The sequence below is a fragment of the Grammomys surdaster genome, unplaced genomic scaffold (genome assembly GCF_004785775.1).
Source record: "Grammomys surdaster isolate TR1022 unplaced genomic scaffold, NIH_TR_1.0 194, whole genome shotgun sequence".
In the NCBI taxonomy this organism is placed as follows: Eukaryota; Metazoa; Chordata; class Mammalia; order Rodentia; family Muridae; genus Grammomys; species Grammomys surdaster.
This window is the reverse complement of record NW_021604639.1, coordinates 1964070-1975430: the sequence shown is the minus strand read 5'-3', so window position 1 is coordinate 1975430 and position 11361 is coordinate 1964070. Positions and strand designations below refer to the sequence as shown.

The window sequence follows — 11361 nt, the reverse complement described above, 5'->3', positions numbered from 1 at the left end:
TCATTTCAGTTTGCTGAGCCAACAGGCTTATATCAATGACAACATATTTAATTACTATCAAATAGCAGCTTTAAGACCAGTCAAGTCATAGGTTGAAAATAAAAACAAACCTCTAAGTTGGAAATTAATCTTTGGGAGTTCTGAAACCTGTCAGTAGAAACTATGTAGTTCTTTTGTACTTTCAAAACCATCCAAGCAATATTCTTGGTTATAAAGTACTGATTTATGTAGAAGGTGAATCAACCCACTGATAAGACACTATAAAGAGAGGTGTACCAAAATAATCTTTAAGTCTTGGTAATTTTTTTAACATAATCTGTGTTTCAAGTACCAGTTAAACCTTGCATCTGTGTGTACTATTGGTCAGATAACACTGTTACACTGAAAGTTACCACACATGAGGACAAATGCTCGCCCTACACTTTTCACAGCATGAACTGCTACAGACTGTCACCAAAAACTATGCTTGGTCAGTTTGAACCATGTCAAGTAAATTATGGAAGTAGCAAACCCACAACACAACTTTCATTTCAAGTCTAACTCCCAATTTAGGTACAACCTGAAAGCTAACCCCCGCCTCCAATCTGTGACAACTGGTGGGACCCAGCTACTGGACATTGTGAAGGTGTGGTTGTACAGTACATTCGCATGGCCCACATCAGGTTCCCACAGGGTGCTGCAGCCAGTCGTGCAGAATGAGCAACAGTGCACTGACAGACTCCAGCACAGCTCAGTACCAATGTGTCTGATGTGAGTACTATGGAGGCTGCTGGGAGGTAGATGAGTATCCCATGCTGCTCTGGGGCTGTGATGTGCTTGGTCCAAGGTTGGGATAAGCAGCATATGGATTGGAACGCTGATAGTTGGAGGTCATGATGAGTCCACTTGCGGTAGTGGTAGGAGGGACAACTCTTACTTTTTTTCAAGGGAGGCCCCTGTGAGTGGCCGCTGTCCTGGTTCCCTGGATGGCCAGTTCCTTTAGTGTGGCTATTGCCCTGCTGCTGCTGCTAGTTCTTTTTGTCTCCTTTCTCATCAGGCTCTTCTTCTGTTAAAAATTCTCGTTTGGTCTGACAACCAGCCAAAACATCTGACATGGGAAGTGGGTCTTCTAGGAAGTAGGTATCCTGCATGGACTGCTCTGAGGTAATTCGCTTTATTGGGTCCATAGTGAGCAACTTCTGAAGCAAGTGGAATGCTTTACTATCAGGTTTAGCTTTATACTTTTCCATATACTTGATAAGGCTGCAACTGGTATACGTATTCCTTCTGGAATCTTTCATTAATATTGAATGTTCAGGCATCTTTTTTATATCTTCCCAATCTTTATCTGCAGAAAATCCCATTACACTGAATATTCTGTCCAGCTGGTCATGGTGATAAGGATTACTAGTTTTGATGTCCTCTTCTCAACAGTGAAATATTGGTTCTGACATTAGTAGTTCTGCAAACATACATTCTATAGCCCAAATATCAATTGCTTTGGTATAATGTCGTGCTCCGAGGAGTAATTCTGGAGCTCGGTACCAGAATGTTACAACTACTGGATCCAAATCAGCTAAAAGCTTCAAAGGTGAATTAAATAATCAGGCAAAGCCCATGTCAGCAATTTTTACTCTTCCTCGCCTTCACTGTAACTAATATATTAGCAGGTTTCAACTCCCTGTACACGAAACACCCAGTTGGCATGAAGGTAGTGAAGCCCATCTAGGATCTGATATAACAGTGACTTCACCATTCCCCCGAGGTAACTGAACTGGCTTCTTGTTGGCTTTCGAAGCTCTGTGAAACTTAATTACATGCCCGAGGTCATGTTCAGCATAGTCAAAGAGAAGCCATACTTTCCGGTCAGCAGGAGACAGAAACACCTTCAGAAGAGAGATGACATTTGGGTGCTTAAGCTCTCGAAGTTAGAAGAGATAGTAGAATGCTATCTCTCTGCATGCCAACACAGAAATTGCAGTTCCTTCTATTTGTTTTAAAGTGTAGTCTTTATCGTCCATCCTTCTCCCACACGTGCTCACAAACACTCAGGCTGCCATCCCTCTCTACCCCCTCCAAAAGTCCAGGGATGCCACACATCAGCCAGTAGCTCCTCAGAGAGAGGAGGAGAAGGAGAAGGAGGAGGAGGAGGAGGAGGAGAGGGAGAGGTGGTTGGATTTCTGAAACGTTTCATTGTTTATCTGGAGTAAATAGCCAATAACGCTAGCTTTAGCACTGTAGCTTGTTTCTATGATTTCTATAAAAATATCTTAGGATAAAAACTAAATTAAGATGACCCTTTAATGTTTGTTTTTTAAGCTCTCTAATTTAAGTTAGACTCTAGTGTTAAGTTTATCTTTCAAATGTATTCAATGTTCTTCCTGAGAAATTATTGATAGTTAAATTAAACTTCTGATATTTCTCATAAAAACATAATGTGTTTTATTTTACTGGCCCCAAATTCTTAGCCCTAGTAACACATTCATTAAAAGCATTGCTCAATAAATGTGTTAGGAAAATGTTTTGTACTTTGATAAACAACTCTCTCAACTCTGCTAAGTAGCAAAACAGATAGGCAAGGGGTTTGCATCCTTTGGTTTACAATGACAATGAGGTGCCTTTGAGGATTTTCTGGGTTTTGTTGTTGCTGTTGTTGTTTGTTTTACAAGACGGAATTAAGTGCTTCTAACAAAATGAGTTGACATTTGAACTTCAGACATAGTGGTATATTTTGTATTTAGAATCATACAATTGTGGACTTTATCTAACATGTCCCTGAATTTAATGGTCTAGATATTGCAGAGGCTTTTAACTGGCATTACCACAGTAGAGGCGGACTAGGCATGGGCCATGGTGTAGTTAGTGTGGGAGTCAATAAAGGAGAAAACAACAACAACAACAACAAACCAAAACAACAACAATAAAAACCAGCACTACAACCTCAAATCAGGTTGATATAGAAAGATGTGAAGGAAACATTACTATTTAAGGCTCTTCTCTGAGAGGAAACTATGGGAAGCTAGGGATATTTTAATGGGCCTTGTGCTGATTAACTTTTGCCAATTTGACATAAACTAGAGTCTTCTAGTAATAGAGGACCTCAATTAATATGCCAATAAACAGCGTTTCTCCATGGTCTCTGCTTCAATTCCTGACCTGAGTTCCTCCTGTCTTGGTGTTCATAAAGGATGACTGTAACCCATAAGCCAAACGAAACTTTTTTTTTTTAATCCTGAATTGCTTCTGGTCAGTGTTTTATCACAGTTAAACAAAAGAGAGCAAACTAGAACAGAAACTGGTGGGAGAGGACACTGTTGTAGTGAGTCTGATCATATTTGTTTTTTTGGGGGGTAGAGTGGGTGAGATCATAGAGACATTTGGATCTTTGGACTAGAGAAGCTATTGACTACTTAGAGCTTTCTGGGTTGGGTTGTGGCAACTTAAAAGATAGGAATGTTGAGAAAGATGAAGATGAAGGAGGCCTGACTTGTGAAGTTTTAGCAGAAAGCAACGACTATCAGAGTTGTTTGTATGATGTTTTGTTTTAATAATCTGTGGTTTCTGGACAGCTTGAACTGAAGAATCAGGTATGAGTAACAAGAAACTGGCACCCTTAAGTTGAAATCTTTGCTTTATCAAAACAACCAACACTAGTTAGCTGGGGCTGAAAAATCAGCTAAGCTTTTCATAGGACACCAACATTGCTAAAGTAAAATCTGGGAAGTGTTTCCTCGAGGGCAGCACACAAAAGTCATGGTCCTTTGGAGGCAAGCCTGTGTCTAAGGCTGGAAGCTGAACTTGGCGATATGTTAGGGTTTCCATGTGATACTGATTTGACAGGCATAAAGGGGTCATTAAGTGCATTGATGTCATGAGGTTTGACACTGTGAGAGGCTTGAAGTGTTCATTGCTGAAGGTGCAACTTCAGTTGTAGTAGGGTCCCCAGAATTGAAGTGGTCATGGAGAGAAGCTGAGGTTTATTACCAGCAGAGTCCACTGGTAAAAGTATAACCTCAGTTACAGGGGGAACCCCACCATATTGAACATGCTAGAATGATGGGATGACAGTAGAGCCATCGTAAACATACTATACATGCTGAATGTGCTTTAGATAGCAGATCCAGAAAGTTGAGGCTACTCAAGTCCTTTAAAGCTCAAAAGATCATGAAGGAGTTCCAGAGTTGAATACTGAGCTTTTCATATTGTTAGAGTTTGATTTGACTTCGATCTGAATGTGGCCTGGTTCTTCCCTCTTGAACTAAGAAGGGATATAATTTATTTTATTTTAGAGGAGTTCACAATTGAGGGACTTTGGACTTTTTAAAGAGACCTTGGATTGTTTGTCTGTTTAAGACAGGATCTCACTATGTAGCTCTGGCTGGCTTGGAACTCATTATGTAGACTAGACTGGGCTTGAGGTCTTGAACTTTTAAACTATTCAAATTTTTCAAAGACAGTGACACTTTTGAAGTTGGATTGTATTTTATAATATGGTATTAATGTAAGATCTTGAGGAGAAAATAATGATATGTATATGTGTCAAGGTGATGAGGAGTCTATTGCACTAATTAGTTTAGTCAAAAAACAAAAAAACAAACAAAAAAACCCTATGGTTACCTGGGAAGAAAGAACCTCACTTGAGAAAATGTCTCCATCCAATGGCCTGTGGGCATGTCTATGTACACATTTTCTTGAATAGGAGGGCCCAGTCCACTTTGAGTGGTTTCTCTTTTCAGCTGGTGGTCCTGGATTGTATAAGGAAAGCAGGCTGAGCAATCCGTGGAGGGTAAGACAGTAGCAGCATTCTTTCATGGCTGCTTCAGTTCCTGCTTTGACCTCTATTTAATGTTGGGCTGTAACCTGTAGATTTAATAAACTTTTTCCTCCCCAAGTTGCTTTTGGTCAGTGTTTGATCACAACAAAAAACGGGCCTCTTTCAGGAATATGCTCAGACTTGGTTACCAAGAAAAGGGAGAAAGTCTAACAATAAGTCTGTAAATATCTGGGTAAGGTGGGAAATCAAACCCTACCATTTCACCTTGGAGAGGCTCATGTTAGACTGTCTGTCCTTCAGCAACGCCCACAGACAAATGCTCCTTTTTCTCTTTACTTGTTTTTTGTTGTTGTTTTGATTTTTGTTTTTGTTTGTTTTGTTTTCTATTTTGCTTTGTGATACTGGGTTTCACTCTGTAATATAGGCTGGCATCAAATTCACAATCCTCCTCCCTCATCCTTCCAAGTGTTAAGAGGTGTAAACTACCATGCCTGGTTCAAGTAGTTCTTCTTCATATATTATATGAAGGAGGACCTCTGATTTCTTAGCTCACATGAGGACTCACAACGCTTTAGGTTTGTCCTGAACTTGATATAGTAGGTGACATTATTAACACTTTAATTCAGGCAAGAAATGACTTTGAGAGAGATTGTCTTGGTTGCTGTGATAAAACACCACAAGAAAAGGAATTTGAGGAGGAAAGGGTTTGTTTCAGCTTAGCATTCCACATCACAGTCTATTAGTAAGGATCTCAGAGTGAAAACCTGGAGGCAAGAGCAAGTCCATGCAGAAGTGCTGCTTACTGGCTTTCTCCCCATCACTTACTAAGCCTGATTTCATATAGCAACCAGCATCACACAGTGAGTTAGGAACACCCACATCAACCATCAATAAGAAAATATACCATAGCCTTGCCCACAGGCCAATGTAGTGGAGGAATTTTCTTAATTGAGTCTCCCTCTTCCAAAATGACTCTAACTTCTATCAAGCTGAAATAAGACTACCCAGCACGGATATGTAGTGAGGATAGAGTATGATCCAAATTTAATATGCAAATAAGGTAGTCTTTGAATGTTCTTTTTGTAAGCATTGGTTTAGAGAAGCAGTGCAATTGGGTGATGTTGATTGGTTGATTCCTGAGGGTCTTATGGTAACTGAAGATGCTGTATTTCCAGTCACCTCAAATTTATTACCTTGAAGAATTAAATAGATGTCATAGAAAGAGCTGTTGAAGTCCCACATAAGAGAAAATTAAAATTCAGGAAGAACTTCCTACATCTTCCTATAAACTGTAACTGAGGTCCTACGTAGTTCCCCAATCCCTGGGTATAAATGAAGGACGTTGTTATTGTTCCAATGTAAAGGATAGAAAAACTACAGAGTTGATTGGCCTCTTCATGACAAGAGTTGAAGACCCCTGATGAGTCTCGACCCTACCTAACTATCCAAAACGCCTTACAAACCTCCAAGGGAGAAAATCCCTTTTCCTTGCCAATGCTACTCTCAAAGTGCCTAAGGAAAGCAGCTTTTTATACGAAGTCGCTACTTTGGTCAGTATCACATTACTATAATAATAATGCCCAAGGTAATCAAATCTCTAAAAGAGAAAGTCATTTGGGCTCTGGTTTCAGAGCTTGGTTGAGTTTGTTGTTGTTGTTTGGGTTTTTTCATTCCAGGGCTGGTTGGTGTCATAGTTTTTGGCATTCAGAAAGGCAGCATCCGATGGCAGAAGCTCTTCACAGAGCAAAAGCCTTCATCTCCTAAGAAGGAACTGAAAGACAGGGAGGAAAGGAACTAGAATCCTGTTGTTCCTTTGAAGGACACACCCCTAATAACCAAAAGACCTCTCACCATGTCCTACATCTTAAAATTTTCTACTACCTTCCAATAGCGCCCAGGAGCTTGAGCCTTTTTGTTGTTGTTGTTGTTGTTGTCCTTCTCCTACCCCCCCCCCTTCACCCACTAGACTAGAGCAGTGAGGTAGGAATGAGAGTCTTTGGGGCAATAGGGAGCTTGGAGAGGGTCTCATATTTCAAACAGCAAAAAGTCCAACACTTAAATGAGGTAGGTGTATGTGCGGGGTCTCCTTGCCCAGCTTGCCCAGCTTGCCCAGCTTGCCCTGACACTGAGCCTTTAACACACTGGACTTTAAGGTATGTTTTATGTCCAAGATATAGCAACAACCGAAAAGGGAAGTTGAGGCCTCTGGTGTATAACAACCTCTCTGATCTGCCTGGGGCAGGGTATTTGCTGCTGCTGCTGTTATTTTAAATCATTCATTTTTAGCTGTTAATGTCCATTCTATAGTATCTCCTTATCCTGATGGTAGCAAACAAGAACAGTTTGCTTTTGCTTTACACTGATCACACTTCTTGAGAAGAACTTAGAGGAATATATGTGACAAATTTAAGAATTGATATGACCTAAGCCATTTGGTAAGGGTGGAATCAATCACTGATACAAATAGAAGCCAGCTTGTTGTCCCTATTTCCTGTAATTCTGTGAAGCAGTGTAAAGCATGTACTTGTATGTTATTTAAATGAATCATTCCTATGACAAGAATCTGAATGTGTTGCCACTCCTTGGCCATTCCTCACAGACTGCTAGGGAGAGCTGCTACTGACATGACAGCCTTAGGTTGGATTTCAGCTGATATGCCCCCCTGATATTCCTTTCCATTTGTAACTCCTATTGCCATACCTACACACACACACATACACAGCGAGCTTACTCTGAAGATAAATAACATGTTGGAGTCATTGGGAATGAGGAGTATAAAGAAACATAAAGGAGATTTAGTGAGCCATCTCCCACACTGCAAACTCCACAAGTTTCAGAACTGAACACCCATTATTTTAAACACGATTGTCCTGGACAGGGGCCAGAGCACCCAAGACTCTTTCTGTAGAGCACCATTAAATGCATGAGAATCAAAAGAAGGTAATTTCCCAGCTATAATCAGACCTTCATTACTAGCCAGCTCTGGGGGGTAATTAGCCTCTTCCTCAGAATTGTTTCCTCTCCTTACATCTTTCACCCCACCTTACATCTTTCTTATGAATTACCCTCCAGGAAGCACAGCAACAAGCATCCCCTCCCCCATCGTCACAGACCTCTGCATTTCCACATTTCTCTACTGAAGATAACAGCTATGATTTACATCTGTCCTTTTCAAATAGTCCTCTAAGCGCCAAGTGTTCAAGGATACTGTGCTGCTTCTAGTCACTGCATGTTAATGGATGTAAATCTGTAAGCAGTTTTTGGAAATGATTAGAAAGGAAAGAATATATCATTTGTTGGAGTGTCGATGAGGCAGAAGATACAGAGGCACAGTAGAAAAGCTATCCAGCCAGCTGCTCAGAGTGGCTCTTTGGATGCCACAACCTTAATGGGGTTTACATGTTCCAAAAGCTACATTTCAGGCAAATGAGGAATAAAAAGTGGATTTGACAGTTTTCCACAGTGTATAAAGCTCAAGGAAAATAACTCATACTAATAAAACTCACAGCCACACAAAAAGGTTGTAAAAATCAACATTCCTGCCCACTACTTTTTGTTTGGTAAAAAGGAATGTCTGACTAGATCCATGTTCCCCTCAGCTATCAACACACTTTATCTTCTTAAGAAAATCCTCCTAGGAAGACAAAGGGTAAATTATTGTTCATGCATGGGACTGGAGAGAAGACTCAGCTGTTGAGATTTTGGATTCATTCAATGAATAGTTTTTTGTTTGTTTGTTTTGTTTTTTTAAAGGCAGGAGAGATGACTCAGCAGTTAAGAGCACTTGTAACTTCTGCAGAGAGCCTGAGTTCAGTTCCCAGAACCCACATGTTGGCTCACAATCACTTGTAGCTCTCATTGCAAGGAGGTATGATCCTCTCTTCTGTCCTCTGCAGGCTCCAAAATGAGATGGTCCACATGTCTGTTCTCAGGCACACACATACACACACACACACACACTCACACTAAATACATCTAATACATCTATTGTATTTAATATTGTATTTAATATTGTTAGTACAGGGCCTTGCAAAGGCAGCTTCACTAACTTCGGGAAATGTTTTGAGGTTCCTTATGGAGCAGGCCAGGCATCTACCCTTTAACAAGCTCTCCCAGTGAGTCTTATGCCTGCCAAAACCTGAGAGCCATTTGGCTTAAAGGGCATGGAGCTTAGAAGAAGAGTTGCACAGAACATCCATTCATGGAAAAAACAGTAACGCATCCATCTTCTGCAAGAACACAGACAAAAACAAAGTCCCCTTCCTGAAGCAGCTCCCTTAACTAGGAGAGAAAGTGTGGTGAGACCTTAAATGCAGTCATGGTCCTTGTATGTGCTTATTGTTAGAAACCCAGTGAAAACCCAGGTTGAGCTTAAAGAAAGCAAAAAAGAAAAACTGAAAAAGGCTTCCCATAGAGATTAAAAAGTTTCATCTAAAAGGTTTTTAATAAAAGATATCTATGTCAGTCAGATCCCAACTGCTGTAAGATGCTTTATAAAGAGGAAAGGCTTGTGTTGGCTCACAGATTGGGACTTCAGTCAGTGTTTAGTTGTCCCTAATGCTTTTGGGACTGTGGTACCATATCACATGGAAATGCAAAAACTGCTCACCTCACAACAAAAATGAGAAAGAGTGAGGAGGAGGCCAGGGTCCCACATCTCTTCTAAGGTCTCACTTCCAATAAGGTTTTTACCACCGGACTGTAGTGCTGTTGTCTATTCAAGACTATTCAAGGTCAAGACCAAGGCCTGAACACATAGACATTTGGAGACACTCATGAACCAGTCAGAAGAATATGAGTAGTCAGATAGGCAAGATACAGGAGTATGTATACCAAGGTAAGATTGGTGGCTACATTAAGTATCCCACTACAGAGAATGGGTTAAGCCAATCAAATCAAAGGTAGAAAGTATATTTTCATTTTGTTGTCTAACTTAATGATTTGTTTTGTTATGGTTTGAATTTGAAATGCAGCCCAAAGAGGGTCATCTGTTTGACACTTAATCCCTAAATAATGATACTCCTTGGGGAAGTGGTAGAGCCTTTGGGACATGCTTTTGAATATACTGTTTTTGATTTCTAGTGATGTTCGCTCTCTGCTTCCTGCTTGGTCACAACATGAAATGTAGGAGTCACACCCTCCTGCCACAGCCATGCCTTCTCTGCTGAGACAGACTATATTTTCTGAAACTGTCAACAAAGATAAATCTTTGCTCCCTCGTGTGGTTTGTTAACTATTTTGCTCATAGCAGTGAAAATGTAACTAATGCACAGTCTTCAAAGAACAAATCAAGCAGCCTAATGCAAATTTGCGCTGACTAGACTAAAGTGAGGGCTCTTGACCACCTCTCTCAAGGTGCCCTCTGCAGGGACTCTGGTCAACCTGGGTGTGGGAAACTATGTGAAATCACCTGTGGTAACAGAAAATAGAATCCCATGGAGAAATCCTCACACTACCCTATTAAGACCTGGGAAGAAAGGTGATTAGAAGGTTGTTTACCAAGATTATCTTCCTGGACCCTCAGCTCAATAACTGGAACAAGGGCAGGGATTTGGAGTCTGCCATTCATGAGGTGGAGGAGTTGTGCAGGCTACAGTGTCCAGAGGAGCAGTTCCAATTTCTCCTAAAAAATAAAGGGAATGAGTTCAACGGTGATGAGGTTGCCGGTGCATTACAACTTAAATTCACAAAGAATTGGCAAATCCATTTTGATTTTTAATCTAAGAATGCTATATGCATGGAATTACTGAGTATACAACTTCTGAGGATTTTTTTTCACTCAGTATAATTCTTTGGAGACTGATATTAATATATTAGTTGTCTCTGTGTGCTACCATCCTAAGTACATGTTCTAACACTGGGTTAAACGCCAAGCTTCAGTTTCTTTTTTATTGCTGAGTAATATTCCATAACAGAGATGTACTACAGTAGAAAGTATACATCTTAAAGGATGTACAGCTGTTCATAGTTAAGATCTTTAAATAACAGTGCTAATATGAACATTTACCTACAAGGTTTGTATGTTTTCATTTCTCTGGGATCAATGCCAAGAAAGTAATTGCTAGGTCACATGACCATTGCATGGGTAGTTGACAGGAAACTGTCAAGTTGTTTCCAGGGTATCTGCAAAATTTTTCTCTACCAACTTCAAGAAAAAAGTATGGTCTATGTTTTATGGGCTCTTGCTTATGTTAGAACGTCCTTTTATTGCTTCACATATGTGATAAACTGACAGTGAAAGTATGCTTGTGTCAGGATAGATTTTTCTTGAAATTCTTTATTACTGCTTCCAATATCTTCTTAGCAAATGTGCTTTAAAGAAGTTTGTTCCTAGCCTTAGTTTTACCCCTTTGCAGACAACCAGTGTGTGCTGCTGAGATATTGTATATAATGTTTTCTTTGCTTTGTTTCAATAAAAATATTGCAAGATATGCTTTCGAAGTCTGTCTTCATCCATGGTCCATGAGTCTTCTGTTTTCAGGCTTTGTCTTCCTAGTATGCTCTGGTTATTGCCTTTATTCTGAGTTCTATCATTTTCTCCCTCCTGTATCCCCGGCCTTTCACTGTGCATCCTATCTCTCTGAACTCCAGGGGAAAGGTCTTAACTC

General features: G+C 40.2%; 1 pseudogene; it reads right to left on the bottom strand.

Moving 5' to 3' along the window:
* Positions 1-566: 566 nt before the first annotated feature.
* On the bottom strand, positions 567-2000 carry LOC114623160 (annotated as a pseudogene).
* Positions 2001-11361: the final 9361 nt, after the last annotated feature.